The following is a 26,947-nucleotide window of genomic DNA, read 5'->3' on the forward strand; positions in this document are numbered from 1 at the left end:
CTTGGTCTCTCCCTCTCCCCTCTCCCCTCTCTTCTTTCCCCTCTCCCCTCTTTCCCTCTCTTCCTCTCCCCTTTCCCCCTCTCTTCCTTTCTTCTCCTCTTCTTTCTCCTCCTTCTTTTCTTCTTTCTGTGTGTGCATGCCCCCTTTTCTTTCCCCCTCCCCTTCTCCTTCCTCCTCCTCCTCTCTTCCCTCTCCCTTCTCTTCCTCTCCTTTTCCCTCTCTCCCTTTCTCCCCCTTCCTCTCTTCTCCTCTTTTTCTTTCTCCTCCCCCTCTTCTTTCTGTGTATGCATGCCCCTTTTCTCTTTTTCTCCTCCTCTCCTTCTCCCTCCTCCTCTCTTTCCCCTCTCCTTTCTCCCTCTCCCTCTCCCTCCTTTTCTTCTTTCTCTGTGTGCATGCCCTTTTCCTGTTTCTCTCTCCCTCCCCTCCCCACTTTCCCATGGCAACTTCCCTGGTCTTGGTCCAGTGAACTTGCCCACCCGAGAGCAGCTTCCCAATAATATAATCTTTAATTATATTATAGTCTTTAATATAATCTAACCTGGCTTGAATTAGCTCATCTCACCGTGGGTGGAGAAATGACCTATCATTTACTTTAGTCATTTTTGTTTTTCTCTGCTTTGAAATTTGTAAATCACTTGAATGATTAAAATACTTGGTCGGCCCCAAATGATGTATCCAGCAAAGCCTCGCCCCCACCTCTCATGGACATACCATCTGTCCCCCTTTCTCCCCATCAGGGTTCTTGGTCCTGGATCTTGCCCTGGGATGAGAGGATGGATGACAGGGTCTTATGCTCACCTGAACGAGCTCATCTCCCTTCACCAGGAGTGGGCACCTGCTGCAGAGTGGCCATGTGACCTTGGCAGGTGACAAAGGATGCCCTTGCTCAATGGCTCATCTGTCACTACTGAGAAATGATGTCCAGGCTAGAGAGGTACAAGGTGGGATCCCACGCCCGAAGCTGTCAGTATAGGTGTGAACTGTTGAGTCTTTTAAGGGGGCGAGTTTGTGTTTAAAGAGCCTTCGGATGGCCAGGTGCGGGGTCTTACGCCTGCAATCCCAGCACTTTGAAGGTGGAGGTAGGAGCATCAGAAGTTCGAGATAAGTTTTGGCAACATTATACATTTGAGGCCAACCTGAGTGATGTGAGATGCTGTCTCAGAAACAACATCGAAAAGAGCTTCCATGTCGTTTGAGTTGTGTGGAGGGATGGAATGTTGTAGGTCTAGGAGCCAAGCTCGCACTGAGAGGTCTTTGGTCCTTCTTTGGAGTGATATGTTCTTGGCCTCTGTCTGAAAGGGCATTTTCATGGTTCCTGGGGATTTCAAACTGTTGGCCAGGCTGGTGGTGCTCTGACCTCTGTCAGCCTCAGGCTGGGGATGAGTGGGTGTAGAATCCTGGAAGGGAGGGAAATCCTACCTCACTGAAGACAGAACCTGAATCTCATGGGAGACTTCCTCAGAGTCTCGTCCCCTACTCGGTGACTCCACCTAAGCTCTTTTGTGATCATAGGAGCCTGTGTACTCTCTTCACGGGAGGACCACACTCTCAAGGACCCCTTCACTTTGAGCAATTTGAGTTTGTGTTTGGGCTTTACGTAAACTATTTCATTATTTCAGAGTTGAGACTATCTTTCGGCTAACACAGACCTCTGCCTGAGGACACTTAGTGGGTGTCCCCTTCTCCTGGTGGCCCATGAGAGCCACTGCCAACGGTGGGCTGAGCAGTATTGATCGAGAGTGCTTGTTCATTAGGAATGTGTTTGCCACTTGTTGTCTGGTTCGTGTGGAATAAAAGCCTTCAGGGAGCTGTGTGGTGTCGCCCACTGTGTCTGCTTGCTGCTGGTGTCAGGCTTTCTGCCCATCCTGCTCTCTGAACACCTCACACTCCTCTCTTCCTTTCCACTGTCTCCTGGTATTTAGTTTCTTCAAGGTTGTGGCTCTAACCATTTTACTTCAGGACCCTTTGGGCAATCTGCTGATACCCTGATACCCGCAGATCCATGTCTCTTAAACTCACTGTTGTGCAGGTGCATCAGTGTGCAGGTGCATCCTCTGAGCCAGACGACACCACCTGTGAGGCCAACCATAGCTGTGTGTGTTGACTGCTGACATTCCAGTCACACCTCAACTGTTAGTGCACAACTCTACCCTAATTGTACATGGTGGCCTCGTGGAAGGGCTTGGTGTGTTTCAGCTGGGAAGGACTAGAAATGGGAACTCCATTTCTGTGGCTACTGAGGAGTCATCTGTGCTGGGTGCAGACCCTCCAGTGTGGCTTCTTTAAGTCTACTCAAGCTCCAGGCCCTCACCCCTTACCCACTGCTCTCTAAGCAAGCCTATAAACTCATTGGTTCCCCAGGGTAACCATGATTTTATCTGTGCTTGTCTTTGGGACCTTAGAGGAGGAGGGGTAGATACTGTTTACATGTCCCCCAGAGAAGGGATTTTAGTGATATACACAACAGACAGCTGGCTGACAGCCACCTGTTCATTTCTTACTAGAGCCAATGGATTCCTGGCTTGGGGCTTTCCAGAAACTAGCATGTGTAGGATCTGGTGGAGGGAGCTTGGTTCTTAGGCTGTAGAAGGGAAGTAACCTTTGGGGAGGAATGGTAGGCAGGTGTGGAGGGAATAAACAGTAAAACAGAGATGATGTCAGAGACCTTACTGTTCAGCCTGAAGACAAGAACCTCTGGCCCTTGACTGTTGGCCAAGGAAATACCACATTCAGGATTATTCCTGGAGTCCGGATGTTCCCGGAGGAAAAAATATAGTGGAAAATTGTTTGGGGTTTGAATCTTCCTACCTTGAAATATCTGGATTAAAAGTAGGTCTTCCCACTTCAAATGATTTAATTAAGAAAAAACTCCCTCACAGATATATCTAGCCACTTGGGTTTTAATTAATTTCAGATGTGGTCAAGTTGACAGCCAAGAATTGCCACCACACTAGCCTTGTAATCATGGGCACCTGAGCCCAGATTCTAGCACCCATGTATAAGGCCAGGTGTGGCCACACACGCATCTGTAACTCCACTGGGGGTGGAGAAAGGAGGGTGGCTGGGGTTTGCTGACTGCCAGCCTCCTTCAGGTTTAGTGACAGACTCTGTCTCAAGGGAATAAGGCTATGAGTAATACAGAAGGGCATCTAATGTCTTCTTCTGACTTCGGTGCACATGCATAGGTGCATGCCCTATGTACACATATGTACCAGGTATACCACACACACATACCACACTCACACTATACACATACTCATACACATATCATACACACCACACTCACACTATACACACACACCACACACAAATCACACATACACCACACACATGGACACACATACACTACACTTATACCACATACATACCACACACACATACACACATACACACACCACACACATCATATACCACACACTCATACCATACTCACACTATACACACATACCACATACACACATCACACACACACCACACACATACCACACACCACACGGACACACATACACCACACTTACACCACATATACACCACACACACATACACATACCATGCACACCATATACCACATACTCACATACACACACCACACTCACAGTATATACACACACCACACACACATCACACACACACACTGCACACACACACACACACACACACACATGGACCACACACACACATACACACACCACCCCCTACACACCCCACAAACACAACCCTCCCACAGAAAGTGAGTTATCATTAATGGAAAAAGTTAAGTTTCTTCTCTTGGGAATTAAGGCAGCTTAAGAGCAGTTAAATTACATTGCAGAGAAACGAAGTCTGTTCCATTTACTTATCTCAAGTGTTGTATCTGTAAAGGACAAACTTTCTTGAAAATGTTTTAAAAATTCGCCTTAGAATTCTTAAAAGCCTTTCCTTGAAAATAAGTCTCAAAATATAATGAAAACTCCTTCTTTGAAGAAGTTAGTGGGACCTGAGATATGACCGTTTCTCCAGTTGACAGTTTCAGCGTGAAGTGTAACTGCTCTGTTGTCCTCTTTCAACGTTCTCTAGGAATATATATGCACAATACATATGTATATATAATATATATAACTATACAATTTATAGAATATGTATATTATACAACAGAGCTCTAAATCTGAGTTTGATAGTTAGATCGATGAAGACTTTGATAATTAGATCAATAATTATATGTCTATTTATATCTCTACATATATAGTATATTTCTATGTATTTGGAAGGAAGCTTACATTTTGCCTGTTTGTTCTCCCTCTTGATAGCAAATCTGTTCATTCTTTCACTGGCAGTAGCATCTACATCTACTGAAGTATGTATTATTTAAATAAATATATTCATATAATTAATATTTTGCTATTCAAATATATTCAGAATATATATGATTTGCAAATATATGTTGAATATAACATTCAAATTTGATGTTATATATTCAATTATACACACACACACACACACACACACACACACACACACACAAAACTCAAACAGACATCTAAGTTTGATAGATTTAGGACCACTGTGGGTTAGAGACAAGGATATGAGCAGCAAGTAAGAGATCACTGACTGAAGAAAACAAGTGATTCTCTTCAGCAAAATAAACTTTAAAGAGTTTGTAATAGTGATAATAATGATAATGATAATAATAATAATAATAATAATAATAATAATAATAACCCCAATGGACTTTGAGAATGCAAATGACATTTGCAGAGTGATTCTCCATTCTGGTCCCAGTGTCTTTTTTTTTATTATCTTTATTAACTTGAGTATATCTTATTTACATTTCGATTGTTATTCCCCCTTCCCGGTTTCTGGGCCAACATCCCCCTCCCCCTCCCCTTCTATATGGGCTTCCCCTCCCCATCCTCCCCCCATTACCACCCTCCCCCCAACAATCACGTTCACTGGGGGTTCAGTCTGGGCAGTGGTGCCAGTGTCTTAACCTAATTTCTGTTCTGTTGACATGTTGAGGCAAACTGATAATGAAGAAAGGGTGTCATAGTTTACAGTTCTGGAAGCTGGGTTGTCCAAAAGCAAGGGACACTTGTCTGATAGAGTCTGACATTACATAACTCATGGCAGGGAGCAGAGGCATGACAGATGCAGGAGGTGGAGTGGGGCAAACTACCCAGGGAGCTAATCCATCTCCCCAAGGAGTCATTAGTTCCTTTGTGCAGGCCCTGCCTCCCTGAGCTAAGTGCCTCCCACAATGCCCTGCCTACCCACAATGCCCTGCCTACCCACAATGCCCTGTGGTGGGACTAAGAACCCACAATATGAATTCACAGAAGTCGTACCGAAACCACAGTAACCAGAAAGGTGAGCTCAGGACACATTTACAAAAATAACGTCTGCTTCTGATGCTCCTTCTAACAAGTACAGTCCTAAACTGTAGTACTGGACAAATGTTGGCAAACCAGTTTACATTCTATATGTTTTATGAAGGTCCCTGGAAATTGGTGGTAGCGGGCTGGTCCTTGGGGAAGAAAAGTCCACTGCAGCGCCTCAGGCCAAGTGCACATCCACAAGTATCCCAGGGCACAGCATTGCTTTGGTAAAACCCTCCTGAAGCAGAGAACATCACGTATAGCGTCACACAGTACCCTTCTCTAGCTCTCCCTCACTATTCTGATTCTTTGCTCTCCCAGCAACGTCCCTGGATATCATAAACTGAGCACAACATAAGGCTCGTGATGTTCAGGAGGGAGCCTGGTTCCTCCACTAACATTTGGTGGTCGTAAAGTCAGGGTAAGGTCTGTTTATGACCCTGTTGTAGGGCCCTTATGCTCCCTTCAGACTTGGAATATTTCCTAGCTTGTCAAAACTTGGTTTTGCTTAGAGTATGAGACTAGATCTCTGAATCAGGACATCCTTGTAAATGCATGTGTAATGAAGGCAGAAATGAGTCTCCTAGACTAAATCTACTTTTAAAGCATTGATCTAAATTACACATACCGGCTAATCTCTTCATTCCTTATACTGACCCATGCATGGAGAGATGTTATCCAGGAAACTCTGACAGTATCAAGTACAGATTTTGGATATTCAGTGATGTACTGGCTGGCTTTGCCAGTAACTTGACACAAGCTGGAGTTATCACAGAGAAAGAAGTGTCCCTTGAGGAAATGCCTCCGTGAGATCCAGCTGTAAAGCATTTTCTCAATTACTGAAAAAGGGTGGGAGGGCCCACTGTGGGTTGAGTCATCTCTGGGCTGGTGGTCCTGGGTTCTATAAGAAAGCAAGCTGAGCAAGCCAGGGGAAGCAAGTCAGTAAGCAGCACCCCTCCATGGCCTCTGCATCAGCTTCTGCCTCCAAGTTCCTGCCCTGTGTCAGTTCCTGTCCCAACTTCCTTTGGTGATGAACAGCAACGTGGAAATGTAAGCTGAATAAACCCTTTCCTCCCCAACTTGCTTCTCGGCCATGATGTTTGTGCAGGAATACAAACCCTGACTAAGACAGGTAAGAACCAAATACTTTTATGCACAAATGGAGACCTGGTATGACAGCACAAACGCCTGCCACCCCTTACCCATTGCTTAGAGAATCACCACCAGGGGACCAAATTCTACCCTGCCTGCTAGGTCCTATGCTAACAGAAGTTGCCTAACAATTTATAATCAGATGCCAAATGTGTGATCATCCCAGGAGGGTACAGTGTTCCTGTCAGAGTTGGACCATTTATTTTTCCCTGGTTTTAAGATGAGGAAGAAACTCCTCTCCTGACTACTCTCTGTCCTTTGGTCTCTCTGCTCTTCCTTGGAGGGAGATCTCCCTGAAGTCAGCATGGCAAGCAAGAAGATACACAGAGAGCTGGAACGAGCTTAATTTTAACAGTACCAGCCCCTTCTGCAGCAGTGGGGCAGGTTAAAGGGGAGAGTGGGACCTTTCCATCTTTCCTTGATGGTAAGTTCTGGAGCGGATGGTATAATACAGGAGTGTCTTGCACACCACAGGGCATTTACATCTTAAGGGTGTCATTCACAAAGCTAGGCTTGTTAGCATTGTGCTTATGATAGCTTGAAGGTGCTGATTTGAGCCTGAGTTCTTTCTTCATTCATTTTTGGTCTTTCTAAAGGATTTAAAGACTTGGCTGAAGTGTGTATGTGTGTGTGTGTGTGTCTGTGTGTGTGTGTGTGTGTCTGTGTGTGTGTGTGTCTGGGTGGTATGTCTATGTCTGTGGTGGGTATGTGCACACCTGTGCGTGTGTATGCACTAGTGCCTCCATTTGTGTGTGTAGGACAGGAACAGTGTTCCATGTCTGTTTTGGAATCAACTTGTGTGTTAGTCACCTTTCTATCACTGTGATAAAACACCGTGACCAAGGCAGCTCAGCTCATATATAGAGGGAGGGGTTTATGGATCCAGAAGGATAAAAGTCCATCATGGTGGGGAAGCATGGCAGTAAGGAGTGGGCATGTCGGCTGGAGCAGAAGGTGAGGGCTCAAATACCAAATGGAAGGAACACAGCTGAGGCTGTGAACTAGAAATGACATGAGTCTTCAACTGTCAGAGCCCACCTCCAATGACACACTTCTGTAGGGGGTAGTGCTGACTTTAAGGTCCTGTTCCCCAGTTGGTTCTTGATATGTCAGCAAAAAGCCATGGGCCAATTGCTGGGCAGAAGGTATAGGTGGGACTTTTAGGTCCCAGGAGGCAGGAAGAGAGAGAAATGAAAGGAAGGAGAAAGGAGTTTGCCATGCTTTGGAGAGAGGAGAACCAGGCAACCATGTTAGATCTGAAAACAGAGTGGCCACACTGGCTGCTCCTATAGGCAGTGGTCAGGGGAGTTTAGCAACTGGAGTTCAGGGCAGGTGGGAGAGACTGAGATAAGAAACTGATAAGGAAACACTTTTTCAGGTGGGAGATAGTAGCGCCCAGCAATTGTGCCTTAAGGCCAGTTGAAAAGGAACAACTGTGTGTCTGTGTCTTTTATCCTAGGGTTCAAGGGAAGCCAGGAGAGGGCTGGTAGCACAGTCACTTCCTGGAACAGAGGTGGGTAGAGTGTAAAACTGCATGCAACATACTTCCTACAACAAGGTCACACCTCCTAAGCCTCCACACACAGCGCCACCAATGGGCACCAAGTACTCAAATACCCAAGACTATGGGGGACAGACAGCTCATGCAAACCACCAGGGCTGCATGCCAGGTCTCTGGAGTCACATGACACTTTTGTTTTCTGTGTTCTGGTTCTCTCACCTCTAGAGTGTTGCTGACACTATTGCTAGCGGAAGCATAGAACCTATTCAGGGGATTGTTTTCAAATGCAGACCAACAAGTCCAGACCCACATTTCTACAACCACTCTGTTATGGGTTCTCAAAGTCTGGGTCACCTTCTGCTTGCTCATATACCCAGGGACAAATGTCACATAGCCAGGGGCAGCTGTGTTGTCCAGAGTCTGCTGAGATGACTCTAAGCCAGGAAAGCCTATGCGTGTCTCCTCAGGGAACCACCTGAAGGCATATGCTCACAGCTGCTCTCTCACATCCTTTCTGCCTTCTACCCCCACAGCATGGCACTGTGAGGCACTGTGAGTCACAACTCTCCTTTAAGCAACCTGTTCTGACACAGTGATCATAGCATACCTCAAGTTTACAACTCCATCAGTGGGTGTCTGTGTATTCCGGCCCTGCAAGCTACATCAAATTCTTAGTTTGTTCATTCCTTTGTCCCCAAATTAACACAGTATCATCCCTGAAATAGCCTTACTCTCCCTGGCTACAGAAATTCTAAATGGCATCTGTGCATCCTGGTCATTTTTTGGTCTGTAACCCTAACTCATTTATGGTCTGCATGAACCACTGATGGTCATCTCATAGCTGCTTATACTTATAGACTGTACACACCACTCATGGCCATCACATAACCTGTCTGTACCTACATGTGGGATGATGTCATCACGCAGGTGTAGGTAGGTACAAGATAGAACAAGGCCTGCCATTGGACGAGAAGAAAGGATGGGTGGGAGAAAAGTTTGAGGAGGAGACCGGATCAGAAAGGACGGGAGACTGGAGGAGAGGAAGAGAAGCTATGGAGAGAACATGGAGGCTGACGTTAAGATTCCACTCTGTGTATTTACAGGTTGTTATGAATGTTCTTAAGGGATGGATGTATATAGGGCTTTGTATGTTTAGGTGGGCAATTAAATCTTATCACTTGGATCAGAGGTTGTTGTGTTGTGTGTTCTTTCTTGTGGCGAATTAAGTTTGAGAGAGTATGTGGCAGCTGGGACACTAAGCCACCACAGGATTGGGATGTGTGCTTCTGGCAAGATATCAGATATCTTGGGACACTGTGGTGCTGGATCTAGTGAGGGAAAAAGACAGCTTGTTTTTTATAATTTTGCAGCAACACCTACAGACTGTGCACACCACTGGTGGTCATCACATAGCCACCTGTACCTACAGGCTGTGCACACCACTGGTGGTCATCACATAGCCACCTGTACCTACAGGCTGTGCACACCACTGGTGGTCATCACATAGCCACCTGTACCTACAGGCTGTGCACACCACTGGTGGTCATCACATAGCCACCTGTACCTACAGACTGTGCACACCACTGCTGGTCATCACATAGCCACCTGTACCTACAGGCTGTGCACACCACTGGTGGTCATCACATAGCCACCTGTACCTACAGACTGTGCACACCACTGCTGGTCATCACATAGCCACCTGTACCTACAGGCTGTGCACACCACTGGTGGTCATCACATAGCCACCTGTACCTACAGGCTGTGCACACCACTGGTGGTCATCACATAGCCACCTGTACCTACAGACTGTGCACACCACTGCTGGTCATCACATGGCCACCTGTACCTACAGACTGTGCACACCACTGCTGGTCATCATATAGCCACCTGTACCTACAGACTGTGCACACCACTGCTGGTCATCACATAGCCACCTGTACCTACAGGCTGTGCACACCACTGCTGGTCATCACATAGCCACCTGTACCTACAGGCTGTGCACACCACTGCTGGTCATCACATAGCCACCTGTACCTACAGACTGTGCACACCACTGCTGGTCATCACATAGCCACCTGTACCTACAGACTGTGCACACCACTGCTGGTCATCACATAGCCACCTGTACCTACAGACTGTGCACACCACTGCTGGTCATCACATAGCCACCTGTACCTAGACTGTGTACCACTGTTGGCCATCACATAGCCAACTGGACCTACAGACTGTGCACACCACTGCTGGTCATCACATAGTCGCCTGTTGATATAGCCACTGACTATATATCTCATTTGATTCATTATGTTATCAAACAATTTTGATGGAAGTTTTCATTTTCAACTAGGTTGTAAGTCCCTGGAGTTTAGTAAATCTGTTTACTTTGTACATTTTTGTACACCCACTTTCATTCCCTAACCAATAGGATTTTGTTTCTGCTGCCTATAAAAACTCAATAAATATTTGATGGTAGCCACTAGATGATAATATTTGACAGCAACTTGAAAGTGAATAACATTATGGATTCTATGGGCACTGTGAATCTTCTGTTATTTTGAAATGTCTCATAAATCAGGTGAGATATATAATTTCTAATATATACATGTATATGTATCAAAAGTCTGTGATTTAGTAAGTATTAGCACTGAGTATCTGATTCGGGTACTATGTTGATTTGGGGACAAAAGAATGAACAAATTAAGGGGCTAAAGAGATGGCTCAGTGAGTGAGAACACTTGCTGCTCTTGCAGAAGACTGGAGGTTGGGTTCCGGCACCCACAAAGGGTGATTTACAAGCACCTGTACCTCCAGTTCCAAGAGATCTGACGCTCTTTCCTTGATTCCATAGGTACCTGAGTGTGTGTGTGTGTGTGTGTGTGTGTGAGAGAGAGAGAGAGAGAGAGAGAGAGAGAGAGAACAGACATACACATCATACACATATATCTCCAGTAATAATGTGGACCTTTGAGCCAATAGCCTCACAGTGGAAGCCAGATTACTTTCTGAAATAATAATATAACATGAAAAATCAAAGCTAGTGTTTATACAGAAACCAAGTGAACTCACTAGCTGTTATTTAAAGTTTCTGCGTGTGTGTGTGTGTGTGTGTGTGTGTGTGTGTGTGTGTGTGTTCTGTGTGTTGATTGATGAGTGCATGCATCGTGTGAATGGAGTCGTAGGGTTGGTTGTGTGGGAACTCCTGGGACTAATGGGGTGCTTCCTGGAGTGCAGAGGCTCTGATAGGATTGCTGGCCTCCCTACCAGGGATGACTCAGGCCTGGGTCATGAGAAGCCTTCATGGATGGGCTGGGGAACAGGGATAGCAGAGAGGAGAATATGTCCATGTCTGGCCCTTACTTTACTACTGGAGCCTTAGAGTCAGTCTTTTCTGAGGCTCATGCAAGACATTCTGGGTAGAAATCTCTGATAACGATTCTGAGGTAGCTAGAATTCACCATCTCACCGGTGGAGGGGGGCAGGAGAGCTAGGCTTCCGTTCAAGCTGGGTCGTTCAAGCTGGGTCGGGATACAAACACCCTCTTATCCTCCTGTCCTCCGCCCCTCCCCCTCCCGTGCCCCTCCCCCTCTTCCTCTCCCTTCTCCCTTCCTCTCCCCTCCTCCTCTCCCTCCTCCCCCTCTTCTTCTCCCTACTGCCCACCCCCCATTTCCCTTGCATTAGGCCAGGACTAAGCTGAGGATCTATCAGACTGGATAGTGGACAATGGGGTGACCCTAACATTCTAGATTGGTGGAAAAAAAAACCACACGCCTAATTTTGCCGTCATATCCTGTATGCAATAGTAGTTAACAGAAGTAGGAACTAGAATGCAGTGAACGGGCTGCAGTTGACCCGTGTGTACTAAAACCTGATTTGGAAGTGTCCCGGGACACAGGTTCTCTGGTGGCAAACAGTGTCTTCTGAAGCCTGTGTTTTACAATGCTATAACTGTCCCTTTCCTGTGGTGATTTGCAAGCTGCTAGGGTGGTGATCCAGGTTTGCACTCAGACCTGTAGACCACAAACACGTTAAGACTGCTAGGCTTAGACTCACTTTTGAAACGTGGGTATTTTTCTCGGGACAAGGCTCTAGTTTCTGTTGGTGTGCATCTGTGACTATTACAATTGGACAGAGAGAGCTGCTGCGATCCAGGCAGCCATGGGCCATGGCCGTTCGCAGTCAGGGCCCAATTAACTGATTTCGTAGTGGCCGCAGCATGACCGGAGAATTCATTTTGGAGATGAAGTGGAAAATAAAAGCAAGATCGGGGTCATTTCAAGCGTCTGAGAGGAATGCACGGCGAATTCAATGGAGAGATGGAAGCATTTGGTCCCCGAAGACAAGCATGACATTGCAATTTAGTAGTGACGAGAAAACTGACGTCCCTTGGAAACACCGGCCCACGTTCGCCGGCTTTCTCCGTTAAGTTTGTTACTGCGCAGCCGCAGCTGTTTAAAAGCGGTCCTGAAATATCTGCAGTGCGGAACGTTGGGAGGGCTTCTCATTTGCTGAGACTTTGCAGCAGGCAGAAGGGCCGCTTGTGTACGACTTTCGATGGATTTGGAAAGCCCTGCAGAAGTGGGCGGTGACAATGGAGAGGTTTATTTTTTCTTTCTCTTTGGCTTGTCTGTGGCATGGGTGAAACAGAAACACATGCTTGGGTTTTGCTTCCCTTGAGCACCTGAAGGTGAGCATCAGGCACGAGACCCACAGGGGAGAAAAAGCATGGACAAAGGCAGCCGGCCACACACATGGCTTTCCTTCAGAGACCATTCTGGAACAGATGGGGAAACAGAGGCAGCAGCCACGTATGCTGAGTCTCTCAGCTGTTTAGGAGCAGAGCCCAGAACGTCCACTACCCAGACCCCCGCCCCCCTCTCCCTTCTGTTCCCTAGACGTGAAATCTCTGCCTGGAAACGTTGGTGCCCACATTCAGAACATAAAACTCCTCCTCCTCTCTTCTCCCCAAAGGATTAATTTGTTTTCAGTGTTTACATTAGCCAGAAACCAAGTAGGGAATACTCCTAACTCATTTTTCAAACGAGATGTTCTTTAATAGTTTCCCAGCACGGGCTGCTTGGCTGCTCTGTGAGAGCCGAGTCTGTGCAGAAAACTCACATCGGCTACATCAAAATGCTGCTCTCAGGGCCCTCGAGGGGCCCCTCACAGTTGCCGGTCATGTGCAGGCCTCACTTTCTGTTTTTTTCTGAGCATACTGGAAACAGCATCAAAGATTGGACTATATCATTCCAAAAAAAAAAAAAAAGTATATCACACTAATAGTGTGTAATGATAGGGTTGTTCCCAACCATAGCCCAGCATACAATAAATCACCCATGGGGATGAAATAAAATCACTTTGTTAGACAAGGTGGGGGAGGGACCCAGACATCCTTTTGGGACATCTGCATGGCCACAAAGCCCTTGCACTTGGCAAGGCAGGGGACAGCGGTTACTCCTACTCCATAGCAGATTGCTTTGACCACTATGTCTTGTATTTGAGGCGTACAAGCAGGCCCAGGATGTGACTGAAGAGAGGGTTAGGGTGTGGAGAAGGAAAGCTGTTGCAAGAGGAGGGGTAACAGGGCTGACTAGGGAAGAGACTATGGCTGGCAGGCAGGGTCAATGTCCTAGTCACTGTCTCAGGGTTCAGCTGTGGAGTCTAGGGAGGCTGGGTAGGCATGGGCCTGCTGACTCAGTTTCCCCATATGTTGCTGGACTCTTATGGACTTGACTCTATGCCTGGGCTGTAGTCCTGTAGAAGAGATGGGAGCCACCATGGGGATGAACACTGTCCCTGAGGTTTGCTGTTCAGGGCTCAGCTCAGCCTTTATACTTTGGGCTTTTTCCCGTCCTCTTTGATGGACCCAAATGTTTGTTTTCCAAAGCAGCTGAAGCCTTTTCCCGTCTAGAAGCGTCACCAGCAGTGCACATGTTCTAGCTCTCTTACAAAGATGTAGATGTCAGAGCATAATGGCCCCGGGTGAGGGAGATCGTCTGAAGTTTAGAGGAGATGGGGGCAGGCTAGAGAGTGCTCCAGGGATGCCGGCAGCTAAGTGATCTCATGATTCCTGCAAGCCACTGGAGGCCTGTTTCCTGGGACTCTGCATGTTGACGCAGGCTGGAGTCGTGTACAAATCTCGTCCTCTGTGTAGCCTTTCCCAGGTGTGTCAGGCACCTCTCTCATGTGCCTCTTTCTACCACAGCGGAATCTTTTCTACTTCACTAAGGATGGTCACAAGCAGTGAATCAGTGGCCTAGAGTGCAGGAGCCTCCTGAACCCCAGACAAAGGAGAAAATGTAAGAATGTAAAAGTGATTTGGGGCCCGTGGATGCTCCCCTTTAAAGGAAACTCCTCTTCTTCCTCCTCTTCCTCCTCTTCCTCCTTCTTCTTTTCCTTTTCTCCTCTTCCTCCTCCTTGTTCTCCTCATCCTCATCACTGTGTGTGTGTGAGACATTATGTGTATAGAGGTCAGAGGACAACTTTGTGTAGTTGGTTCTCTCCTTCCACCTTTACATGCGTTCTGGTTCTTGAACTCATTTGTCAGGTTTGCTTGGAGAGCAGCCCTCCCACCCACTGAGCCGCCACAGACCTTCTTTTATTTGTACCTGTGCTGCAGAGAGGGCTAGAGATGGCCCACCACTTGCCTTTAAGCACCTCGTCTCTCGCATGGTCCCGCCTGATCCCTGGACCATGTTGTTCTCACTAGGACACAGCAGAGCCTCTTATGCATGCTGTCCACCTTCGCTCTATCCCTGAGGCTCCTCTCATTCCCCATGTTGGAAATGTCAAGGGTTGGGCCAAGACTTGTTCGGAGACATTATGTGGTTTGGACTTGCCTTCACTGGTTTTGCAATCCTCAGGAGGAGGAAACTCTTTTTGAATGGTCTCACGGTGACCAGCACAAGTGAAGCAGTTTACCTTAGAGTAGCCCACTCTCAGTGTGTCCTGCTGCTCTCTAGTGTCCCAGTTTGTCCTTAGTTTAAGGATGAGAGGGAATAGTATCACATGCAGTAGATTGACAGGCGCCCTCTAGTGGAACATCGACATCACACTTCCCTCCTGAGACCCGGAGACATTGTAGGAGAGGACACTGAAAGTACTGAAGGTTGGGAGGAGACCTATAGTGTCTTCTGGACATGACAGAACTTTGAAATTCATGAACTCTCAGCATGGCTGCCTGCACAAAACCTACCCAAGACCATGGCGGTCAAGATAGGGACTGGCTCTTAAAGCTCCGCCCCCAGCTTGGGAGCTATGGGTAGTTGGAGGCTGCTCAGGGAGAAGGTCAGGGGCGTGGCTCCTGGTACCCACGCTCTGCTGTGTGGTCCCACCCCACCCCCAGGAGCAGACAGGCAGCACTAATTCAGTGGGATCCGGCAGTGATGGAGGGAACTGAGAGGAGTCAGGGCTGGGTATTACCAGGATACATTGTATACCCGTATGAACTTCTCTTTTTTTTTTTTTTCCGGAGCTGGGGACCGAACCCAGGGCCTTGCGCTTCCTAGGTAAGCACTCTACCACTGAGCTAAATCCCCAGCATGAACTTCTCAAAGAGTGAATAAAGATATATTAAAAGGAGTAACGTAGAGTTCATAGCTGTTTGATAAGTTGTGGCCCTCCTCCCCACCTCTTGGTTTAGACACCATGGAGTGAGAAGATGTTTGATGATCAATAGGCCCTTCTGTACGTTTGGTGGCAAATAGTTGTTTTCTACTAAATGTAAGTATAATTCATGTACCAGATTTTAGATCATTTAAGGTGTTTTTTCATAATCAACATATGACTACAAATGACCTTAGTGGTGGAGCTCTCAGTACGTTGCCCTACAGTCCAGTGAACGGCCTCACCCATACACATGTGAGCCACGCTGATCGGACTCAGCAGCTTAAAAAGATGACATAAAGCCAAGAGACTGGCATGTTGAGGAGGGCCCAGAGAGAGGGGGATATGATCAACTACACTATAATTCTTTATGAAATTCTCAGAGGCTGGATAAAAATAATATTAAAAGAAGAGACTCCTAAGGACTAAAATAAGCTTAGCTAAGGAAATGAAAGATTCCCATGCAGAAAAATACAAGATAATGCTGAAAAAAAAAACACTAAATAAACGGAATGACATGCTATGTTCACAGGTTGAAAGACTCATACTGTTCAGACGGCAACATTACCCAAAATATACAGCTTTAATGTGGTCCCTGTGAAAATTCCAGCAGCCGGTTCAGAGATCACAGGAGCCCACGTAGCTAAAGCCGGAAAGGGTCATGGGAGCCCCACATGGCTCAAGCCAGAGGGGATCATGGGAGCCCCACATGGCTGAATCTGGAGGGGCTCATGGGAGCCCTACATGGTTGAAGTTGGAAGGGATCATGGGAGCCACACATGACTGAAGTCAGAGTCACACATGGCTGAAGCTGGAAGGGGTCATGGGAATCCCACATGGCTGAAGCCGGAGGGGATCATGGGAGCCCCACATGGCTGAAGTTGGGGCCACACACGGCTGAAGCTGGAAGGAGTCATGGGAGCCCCACATGGTTGAAGCCAGAGGGGATCACGGGTCCCACATGGGTGAAGCCAGAGGGGATCATGGGGCCCCACATGGGTGAAGCGAACTAAAAAGAACAGACTTTAGAGATTTTCTCCTCCTAATGAGAACCTTCGTGGTCACTCTGATTGACTTTTCACACTTAAAATAATGCAATAAAGTTCAGAGTCTGGAAATAGCCACAGTCACCTATAGCCATTCAATTTCAGCAAGGATGTTACGATTGGTTAATGGGAAATAACAGCCTATTTGTAAATGCCCCTGGAACAACTGGGTGTCTGCATGCCAAAAAAAAAAAAAAAAAAAAAGAAATCCCTACTTCACTCATATATAAAAAGACATCTCTGCAGGAAAGCTAAAGATAAAAAAGTAGAAGAAAACACAGCCAGCCATCACGGCTTTGGGTTTGGAGGTGGACACGTGACTACGATATCACAGTAGAAGCAATAAGACTTTAATCAGAAGAAAGTTCTATGTATTAAAGGTCATTATCAACAAAGTGGAAAGACATCAAGGAATAGAGAAAATTGTTAAAATTATCAGCTAAGGGTCTAGAATCTAGGACACAAGCAGAATGCTTACAATTAAAAAAAATAATTATCTAGGGCTGTGGAGATGGCTCAGCAGTTAAGAGCATTTGCTGCTTTTCCGTGAGACCTGAGTTCAGTTCCTAGTATCCATGACTGGCTCGAAGCTGCCTGTGACTCCAGCTTCAGGGGATCTGACACCCTCTTCTGGCCTCTACGAGCAACTGCACACACACACACACACACACACACACACACACACACACACACACTTAAAAATAACTAATAACTCACTTTAAAATAAACAAACCGCTGGAAGAATAGCCAATGTAGATGCATAAGAACACATGCGCTTATTTTTTTCTCCCTCACCTCAGCCCTGAAGCAAGGAGGCCAAGTAACCACGGACAGAAACCTCAGAAACCGGGAATCCTCAGGAACTTCTTCCCACTCGAAGTGATTTCCCCAGGCATTCTGTCACAGCAGTGGAACGCTGACTGACTGACTAATATGCCTTCGTTCTGGTAGGTTTTGGTTCCATGAGCCACGGGGGTCTCATTATTTCCTTCTTTTCTTTTGCACACATCGGCGTGGGATCTCTGATATTTCTTTTTGATTTAAAATGTTTTTTTTTTTTTAAGTTCCAAGATACACTTTAAATGTACTACCCCTGGTTGTTTGCTGTAGGCTTGTATTTAAATCAAAAGATAATGAAGACTGTGTTTGTCTGTGTGTATGTTCGTGTGTGTGTGTGTGTGTGTGTGTGTGTGTGCGCGCGCGCGCGCACGTGTTTCGCGTGCGTGCATATGTGGTCTTTTAAATGAGATGAATGCTTTTTGGTTAAATTATCTTTATAATATAAATTTCTCAAGACTTTTAAAGTGACGTCATTATGGAGTATGAGATGGATGCAAACAAGGGAGGCTGAGAGAACGGGGAGCGGGGTGGGGCAGGGAGCAGGAGAGAAACAGGAGGTGGGGTAGGGAAGCAAAGGCAGGAAGGGACATTGTCTGCAGAGCCCTGTGGCTGGCAGGTGCCAGGCTGGGGCGTTCAAGAGGGTGGGAGGCAGTCCCACTACTGGTCGGCTCCTAGTATCCTGCAGCTCAGGACATCACCTGAGGTCAGAGGGTTACTAGGGCTGCAACCTCCTCCAGTCCTGTTTTTTGTGAGGAGTGGCTCCTTGGGTCTTTACTCCTGGAGCTTCAGCTTGCTTGTTAAATCCTATTGGCTCACCCCACAGGCTGGGCTCTGGGCTGGCTGCACTCAGTGCAAGGAGGGGACCCTGGTGCAGTAGGCAGATGGGTATATTTGATAACCTTAGAGGTTCCTCTAGAGCAAGAAGGGAGGGGCCTGGAGGTGGCCATTGCACAGGGAAGTTCTTATAAAAGATTGGTGGGCTTTGAAGAATGAGGAATTTATTAGGTGGACCAGAAAAAGGCTGGGGAAGAGGGTTCTCTGTGGCGCTTGTGACACCTGATGAGGCCTTGAGAAAAACCAGGGGATCTCCTCTGTCCTGCAGGGTTCTCCTGGATGCTCTCACAGTGCAATTTGCAGTCTGAGGTATGTCCTACAGGGCTCTCACCCGCTTTCCCAGCCTGCGCAGGGGCACTGTCCGTCCCCCATCTCTCCTCACTTCCCTCTCAGCCTTCCTCTGCTTACTTGGATGTGAGTCTTCTGTACTGCTGAATTCCTAACTCACCACAGGGTGCATACAGCCGGCAACTGATGTGAGCGAATGCAAGAAATGTGCACTTTGACAGTGGCTAAGGGGGGGGAGGGGTGCTCTTCCCAGAGAGCCCTCAACCCTGTCCTGTCTCCCAGCCTTTCCGTCAGGTTCAGGAAACCCTGCTGGATTAGTGCTTAGCCCAGATAATTCTCTTTGCCTGCTCCCCCCACCCCCCAAGTCTCTCTTCATGCATTTGTGAGTCTCTTGCTGTGGAAGCTGGGAACTGAACTCCTGGTCCTTTGAAAGAGCAGAAGTGCACCCTCCTTTACCCAGCTCTGTAAGTGTCTCCTGGGTTGGGGCTGGGAGCTATAAACTGGACTGCAATTTTTAACTGTATTTTTCCAGCATCAGAAGTAGTTTGAGGCTCACTTTGAAGTAATGGCCGCTGAAAACCCAAAGTCTTTCCTTGAACCTGGAGTTTCATAGGTGGTTGCTATATTTCAGAGATGTGACAACTGCACAGATTGAACCCCAGCAGAGAAGGAATGTTGACTGGGTCTGTGAGTGACTTTTTCCTCTTAACCACTCTACCTCTGCGCTGGCAGAGGTGGGCTGTGTGGCCACTACGCCACCAGGTGGCGCTGGCGCTCGCGCATCTTCATCCTTGGTCTGAAGCTCCAGGTTGCTGCTCCGCTAGTGCTGCCACTGCCGGAAATTGGAAATTGGAAATTCAGAATTGGGAATTAGAAAGTCCGGGGTCGTAGGCTCCTTGGCCCCTGATCCTCTGGAAGGGGTGGTTGTGGTGTCTATGGCTCTGGGGGGTGCTCTGACCGCCCCCAATCCCAGTCCCCCTCCCCAGATGCAGTTTTTCCTTGCCTATGAAGAATTTTCCAATTGCAGGAGAAGGCAGGCTGTGGCTGTAAGGAGCTGAACTCTAGACTCTGAAGATTGTCCCTAGAAATTTTTTGGATTGTTTTGCCAGCAACAGTGACCCAAGAAGCTTACCCCTCCATGACTTCTCTCCCTTTCAGGATTAGAGGTCTGTCGGTTACCCTGACTTCCAAATGTATATTTCTAGAATCATCTTTAAGGTGAACTCCCACATCTTCAGAAGGCAGTGAAGGAACCTGCTGGGAAAGTTTCTAGCTGCAGCTTGGCACCCCAGTCACATTGCTACACTGGGGGCTCCTGCCAGTTTTCTGGAAATGCTGAATCTTGCCTGGACTGACACAGTCAGAGCTAGTGTTTCAGCTAGACTCACAGATGACTTGGGGCTCTGCATAGCTTCAGAACTGCTATGGAGGGACACTTGAGGTCTGTAGTGTAGGGCAGTGACCCCTGGGCTAAGACTAAGAGAAAGTGCAGGAGCCCTTCCAGAAGGTTCTGGAATCACAAAGAACCTTACTTAGGCAACGTGGGTGCCCAGCTAGTAACAGAGGCCCTGCACTTTGATCGGTACTGAACTCTATAGCCAGACATTAACAGGCAGCTGAAAGTGGGTAGAAAATCCTAATGCCCTTTGAGGTGCCACAGAGAATCCAGGAGGGTATGTGGGGGTGTGTGTAGGGTGCCCAGAAGCCGGGGTCGGTTTGTGGATGCTGCTACCCGTGGCACAAGGGTATGCAAGAGAGACTTTATTAACCTTTGACTTGTGCCCAGGGCCAGCATGCTGAAAGGGCAGAGCAAGCCCTGGAGATGGGCTGATGAGGAGTCAGCTTGTTGGCCCACTGTTGCCGGCAAAAGAATCCAAAAGTCTCCAGGGACAATTTTTGGAGTTAGCTCCTTAGGGCCTCCCATCTTCTGAGATTTGTGGGGCAGAGCCCTTGTTGAACAAGAAACCAGGGGTAAGAGAGGGGGTGACATTCAGGTCACAGCAGGGATTCTAGGTGTGTGTGTGTGTGTGTGTGTGTGTGTGTGTGTGTGTGAACCTACTTGGGAAAATTAGCTATCTGGGGGCAGTTTTTGATTGTCACAACTGAGGGCAGCAGGTGTTGCTGGGTTTAGAGGACAGAAGTCTGGGATCTGTAAGGATCCCAGCATATATAGGACACCCTTATAACAAGGACCTTATAACACTTAAAATAAAGTTCCAATGCCATTAGTCCTGAGCTCAAGGGCAGGAGAGAAGGCTGTAGGCAGGCCCAGTAGCTTCCAACCCCTGTCTGCGATGCGAAGGTCTGAGATCTTATTAGGAGTGAGCGCAGAACTGGTCTCGGATGCCGGATGCCGGATGCCGGTAGGAACAGGGCTCCCAGCCAGGCTGGTGCAGTAATCAGCAGTCAGACTGACCGGGGGAGAAACTGGTAATTGCTTCGAGTTCTTTTCCAAGATCTAGAGATGCTGTAGTTCCCGCTACCCTCCCAGCAGTGGATGGTGGGCTATTGCCTCTAGCCACACAGACTGGTACCTCCAGTGGCTCAGGATAAGCTCTAGTCTCCTGCTGCAGTGTGAGAGTGGAGAGGGGCAGAAAGGATTCCAGAAAACACAGTCTGAGCTGTGCTTTTCCACGATGACAGCTGAGTTCTGGGTGTGGTGCAGGTATCAGGCAGGTAAATCCTGCATCCCACACAGAGGCAAGCTGGGTAAAAGGGCTGGTTTTCAGTTCTTTAGAGAAAAAGCAAGAAAACAACCCCAAATAGTCTTACTTGGCTCAGAAGAACAGAATTCTGGGAGTTGCAGATTGTTTTTTCATTTGCTTTTTCTCCCTACTCCCATCCCTTACCTCCTTCGTTTTTATATTTGTATTTAAATTTAGGACTTCTTTTTCATGTGAGTTTATCCTGATTAGTTATTTTCCATGACATTTTTCTTAGTAAATGGCTCCAGAGCATATAAATAATACTATTTTTACCTGACTCCCATACACTTCTTGGAATTAGAACCTCTGCCTTTACCTGTCTGCCTCTCTACTTGCTGACATGTGCATTCACCCATCTATCCATACACCAGTGCTTCCGTGTGTCTGCTCATTGATCCACACACACGCTCACCATCTATCTACTCAGCAAACTCTCCATCTGTCCATCCATCCATCCATCCATCCATCCATCCATCCATCCATCCATATATCCATTCATCCACCCATCTATCTAAATATCCATCCATCCATCCATCCATCCATCCATCCATCCATCCATCCATCCATCCATCCATCTATCCATCCACCCATCCATCCATCTATCCATCCACCCATCCATCCACCCATCCATCCATCTATCCATCCACCCATCCATCCATCTATCCATCCACCCATCCATCCATCTATCCATCCATCTATCTAAATATCCATCCATCCATCCATCCATCCATCCATTTATTCAAACACCCAACCATATACCCATTCATCCACCCATCTATTTAAATACCCATCCATCCATCCATTTATCCGTCTATCCACTATCTGGCCATCCATCCACCCACCCATCAGCAAACACCTACAATGACTGCTTTCAGCCCACAGAAATATTGCACAGATATATATCTCTAGTAGAAGACAGGATGAGCACAGATTATTAAGAGTAATTTGATTGTTGTATACAAAGTTCTAGGGGGACCAAAGAGAAGGAATTGGCTAACTTGGGGAAGGAGAGTGTTGAGAAAATATTCAAGAGGCTGGGTTTCTCAAACATAGGTTAGGGCCCACAGTTCTCTAAGGGAACAGGAGGCAATGCAGACATGCAAGCCAGGACTGTACAGTGACAGGCCTTTGGGGACATCAAGGGCTTTTCTGTAAGCCCCTTGCAGTGGGGTGCTATTGACGAGTATTATGGGGCTCTATGACATCAGAGCAGCGGTGGACAATGTCTTAAATTCCTCTGGTATGTTTGGAGAACTCTGCTCTGGCTCTTAGGCTTGTTTCATGATTCTTAGAAACACCCAGGGAGACCCCATGACAGGCTGTGGTACCTGGCTTGCAGCTGGGGGGAAAGTGCCCAGAAGGCAGAGACCAGTCACCTGAGGTATTCAGTTTTGTGCGTGTGGCCATCAAATCCGTCAACCAGTAAATACAGGGGGTACCTACCAAAATGGCGAGGTGTTTTGCCTTTGGAGTCAGTCTGATGGACCACATCATACGTGGAAACTGCTCATATGCTGAGGTTGTTTAAAATGTGTCCCCAAGTTCTCTGCTACTCTACCGTCAAGAGGCAGAGCCTAGCTCCCCTCTCCTGGTACATGGGCTGAACTTGCCACCCCACTCCGATGAAGTGGAAGTGTGCTATACCAGAGACTTGATTGGAAACGGCATTGTGGCTGTTCCCTGTTGTCCTCTGAGCGTCCTGCTCTGCGGAACATTAGCTGGCATGTTGGGAAGACACTTAGCATCCTTTATGGAGAAACTGAGATCTCCAACCAGTAGCCTGGGAGGGAGTCAGCCCAGCCTAGATCCTCCACTCCGGTCAAACCTCTGGATGGCAATTTCAGGAGAGCCCAGCAGCTCTTGACCTTGACCAATGAGGCTGTGAGTTGTGTTGGCTGCCTTCCTTAACCAAACTTTGGGGCAAGTTGTCGTGTATCAGACTGTAGTGTGTGCCCTTGAGCGAGTGAGTTAATCAGGTCTCCTGCACTCTGTGTTCTCCCCTGTGTAGGGAGCTCTAAGGAGTCTGTATCACAGGGGAGCTGTGAGGTTTTGTGAGCAAGCCTGTGTGAGGTGCTTAGTACACACAGAACAGCTAATGCTGTTAGCATTCTTAGCATTCTAAGCTCCACCCCCACAGTTACCTGGCAACAGCCAGGTATGCTCCACCCCACAGTTACCTGGCCACAGCCAGGCATGCCTGACACTATAAAGGGGCTGCTTGCCCCCTCCTCACTCTCTCGCTCTTGCTCCTGCTTCCTCTTGCCCTCTCTTCCCTCTTTGTCCCTTCTCTCCCCATTCCCCCCTTCTCTCAATGTGCTCATGGCTGGCCTCTACTCCTCTACTCCTCTACTCCTCTCCTCTACTCTTTCTCTGCCCTACTACCCTCTTAACTCCCCTCCCCATGCCCCGAATAAACTATTCTATACTACACTGTCATCGTGTGACTGATCCCTCACAGGAAGGGATTTCTCAGCATGGGCCCACTGAGGCACCCCCTTTCCCCAGACCTCCATAGAGCATATCCCCTCTTCCTATCTTTCAAAAATACAACATTGGTGAGGAAACCTGGGATTGAACCAGGGACTCGGGACATACCCTCTCTTTATCTTTTTATAAACACATCACTAACAACTGGCAGGAGATCAAGTTCTTGCTAAACAAATGGAGGACAGGGCTTAACAAGTGACCATTGGTAAACGCTGCCCATCAGCCTAAGAGTGGTCACTGGCCAAATGGACACTGAACTTCACTGGGAGGGATGTGGGAACCAGTGTGGAACAAGGGTGTGAAGATCTTTGTCCTGAGACACGTAGGGGTTAGGACTGTTTCCTCCTTGCCCTGGGCCTGCACGTCCCAGAATCCATAAGCCTTACAACCCCCACTTCCGCCACCCTTGAGATGGTCATGTAGCCTGGTGGTCAGGTTCCAGGTTTAACTTCCTCTCTCCCATAAGGACATGTCCAACAAGCATCTAGAATTCCTCTTCATGAAAATGAAGTGTTCCCAGCACCTCAGCCCCAGCCAAGAATGTGCACTTCTCTCCCTGAAAACCCCTACCTACTCCCCAAGGTCTGTATAGCCCTTGTTACCCCCTCAAGAGGAGAGCTGTTTCACTGAAAACCATCTCCAGAGAAGGCTGTTTCTTCTGCACTCATGTTGACTGAGATCCTGCTAATCCACCCGCCGGGCTAAGCTTCATTCCTTGAAGTCCAGCCCAGTGATATCCCAAGGGAGCTAGCAGAGCAGGGCCAGCAGGGGGACATTCTGTGCAGAGCAAGAATTGGACAAAGCCCAGAAACCCCTCTGGTCTCAGGATGTCTCACTGCTGCCTTCTGCAGTGCTGAAGCACCTCACATGCACTCAGCTTTGCAGGCCTGACTGCATGAATCCTGTGCAGAAGAGGCAGCCAGGAGCACCCCAGGCCATGTGCTTAGGGAAGCCCCAGCCAGCAGGAGGGCAGCTACTGCTGTGATTCTCATCCCGCAAGTCAGACCCTCACACAGGCCTCCTATACACGTAATAGAGAGAAAACTTCTCTGATCAAAAGTTCAGTCTACAAATTTTGCTCATTCTCAGTTACCCCATTGGCTGGGGAAACGTCTAAACTGCCTTCCTTCCCTCTGGAGTGGAAGACAGATATGAAGTTTTAACCTGAGAAGAAACTCTTGAGGAGCAAGGTTTCTCAAGACAGTTCAGGTGACAGGTAAAGTCTAGTGTGTGGAGTGAATATGGGGTCCCTGAAATGTCCTGAACTGAGTCTGACCAGCCAGGGCCCAGGCAAGCATTGGCTGCTGTGAACTCTCTCTCTTCCTTCCTTCCTCTCTCTCCCTTCCCTTCTCCCCCTCTCCTCTTCCTTTTCTTCCCTTTCTTCTTTCCTCTCTTTTTCCATCCCCCTCTCCTCCCCCTCTCTCTTCTTCCCTTCCTCCTCCCTTTCCCCTCCCCCTTTCTCTCTCCCTTCCATCTCCTCTTTCCCTTTTCCTCCCCCTTTCCCACCCCCTTCTCTCTTATTTCCTTTCTCCTTTTCTCCCTCCCTCTCTGCCTCCCTCCACTCCTTGTTTCCTCTTCCCTCTACCTCTCTTCTTCCTTTCCTCTTCCCTCCTCTTCTTTTTTCTTCCTTCCTTCTCTCCCTTTCCTTCCCTTCTCCTCCCTCTTTCCCTCTGCCCCTCTTTTCTCACACTGTTCCTGTGGACTCTGAGGTATAGAACATGGTGCCTGTCTTCTCTGATGAATGTTGGACATGTGAAGAACTGGTCTCATGTCTTCCTTCATTGATGGGAAGGCCTTAGGCTTGCCTGAACCCCAGGGGCTGCCCTGCCTGCTGCTCTCCTGTCCTATGGGTTCCTCACTTCACAGCATCCCTGGACAGTCATGTGGTGAGGGACTGTTATCACTGAAGACATATCAATTTCCTGAGATTGCCGATGGGCAGGGGACTGACAGGAGTCAGAAACATCACATAGGTCAGGAGGCAATAGGTGTGAGATCAAGGTTTGGCCAGACTGTGCTCCCATGAAGGCTTTCGGGACTCTTCCTTCCTTGATCTAGTGATGGATGGCACCCTTGTTGGTTGTGTCACCTAACTTCATGTAGCCTCCTCTCTCTATGTGTCTCTAAGGACACACATTGGGCTTTTGGCTACCTGCCATCTTGAGATCTTTAAGCTAAGTAAATAAGCAGATAGTCCTATCTTTTGAGTGGTCACCAGTCAGCTACAGATGGGGTGGTGTCTTGGTAGTGATCAGAGTAATTTTCTGTCCACCCAAGATCAGCTGACGTATACGTCTTGGGGTGGATACAGGGCTGATTGTATCACCTGCCTGGGGCCACTTATCCCTAAAGCCTGATAGGAAGCTGCTGTAAGTGTGGGGAAGGCAGACAGGGCTGCACCAGAGAGCACCAGTCATTGGGGAACAGGTTCTGGTCAGGTGAGAACTTGAGTGTTCAAGCTTGACTTCGTTTATCTAAGTAGGCACATCTTGCTTCTCTCCACAGTTTCACAGTCTCTGGTGACAAGCTAGGGAGGCATGCCTGGGAAGCCTCATCCTCTGATTCACATAACTTACATTATAGTTCCTCTTTTTTGTGTTCCCAGGGGGAGGAAATTGGCTGTGGGACGCCACCAAAAATAAACACACAAGCACACAGCAAGCCCATACGAAAAATCCTGTTTGCACAAGAGAAGGAGCTCATGCCCCAAATTTGGCTTCCCCATCATGGCAATGGCTTTGGATCCAGCCTCTGTGGCAGGGGAAGCTTCCTTCTAGAAGGATTTCAAAGTTCCTGCCTTTTAAAAAACACATTTAAAGAGATACTCAGCCCTGAGAGCTCCCTAAAATCTTGTCTTTTCTCTCTCTCTACCTCCCCTTTTCTATTCCTCCTCCCCTTCTTCTCTTCCTCATGGCCCATTGGCTTACCTAAGTAGCTTTCTTTTACACACCAAGGGGAACCCCTTGCAGCAGGTGCACTGTCTCTTTAAGGGTAGCAGTGGTATTAGCTCTGCTCAGCACAGGACACAGGAGCAAAAGGTCAAGGTTGTCAGGAGGAAGACAGGGACCTAGATAACTCCAAGGAAGCAGGGTGAGCAGTAGGGTTGAGGGTAAAGCCACCCAGCACCGAGCTGATGGTCTGAAC

The 26,947-nt window shown here is 47.8% G+C and overlaps 1 protein-coding gene and 1 long non-coding RNA gene across 6 annotated transcripts in view; one reads left to right on the plus strand and one right to left on the minus strand.

Annotated features, from left to right (window-relative positions):
* The window catches only part of Kcnj6 (potassium inwardly-rectifying channel, subfamily J, member 6), a 247,037-nt gene that overhangs the window by 24,723 nt on the left and 195,367 nt on the right, over positions 1–26,947 (minus strand).
* LOC102550239 (uncharacterized) overlaps positions 5,268–26,947 on the plus strand; it is a 40,520-nt gene continuing 18,840 nt past the window's right edge. The window contains exon 1 of one of the 3 annotated variants that reach the window (XR_005491269.2): positions 5,268–17,596. This is a non-coding gene — a long non-coding RNA (uncharacterized LOC102550239). Of the gene's footprint in view, positions 17,597–22,029; positions 22,698–26,947 lie in introns of those variants that run through there. The other 2 variants (XR_010056266.1, XR_010056267.1) reach the window with 2 other exon arrangements.

The sequence above is a fragment of the Rattus norvegicus genome, chromosome 11 (assembly GCF_036323735.1).
Source record: "Rattus norvegicus strain BN/NHsdMcwi chromosome 11, GRCr8, whole genome shotgun sequence".
NCBI lineage: Eukaryota > Metazoa > Chordata > Mammalia > Rodentia > Muridae > Rattus > Rattus norvegicus.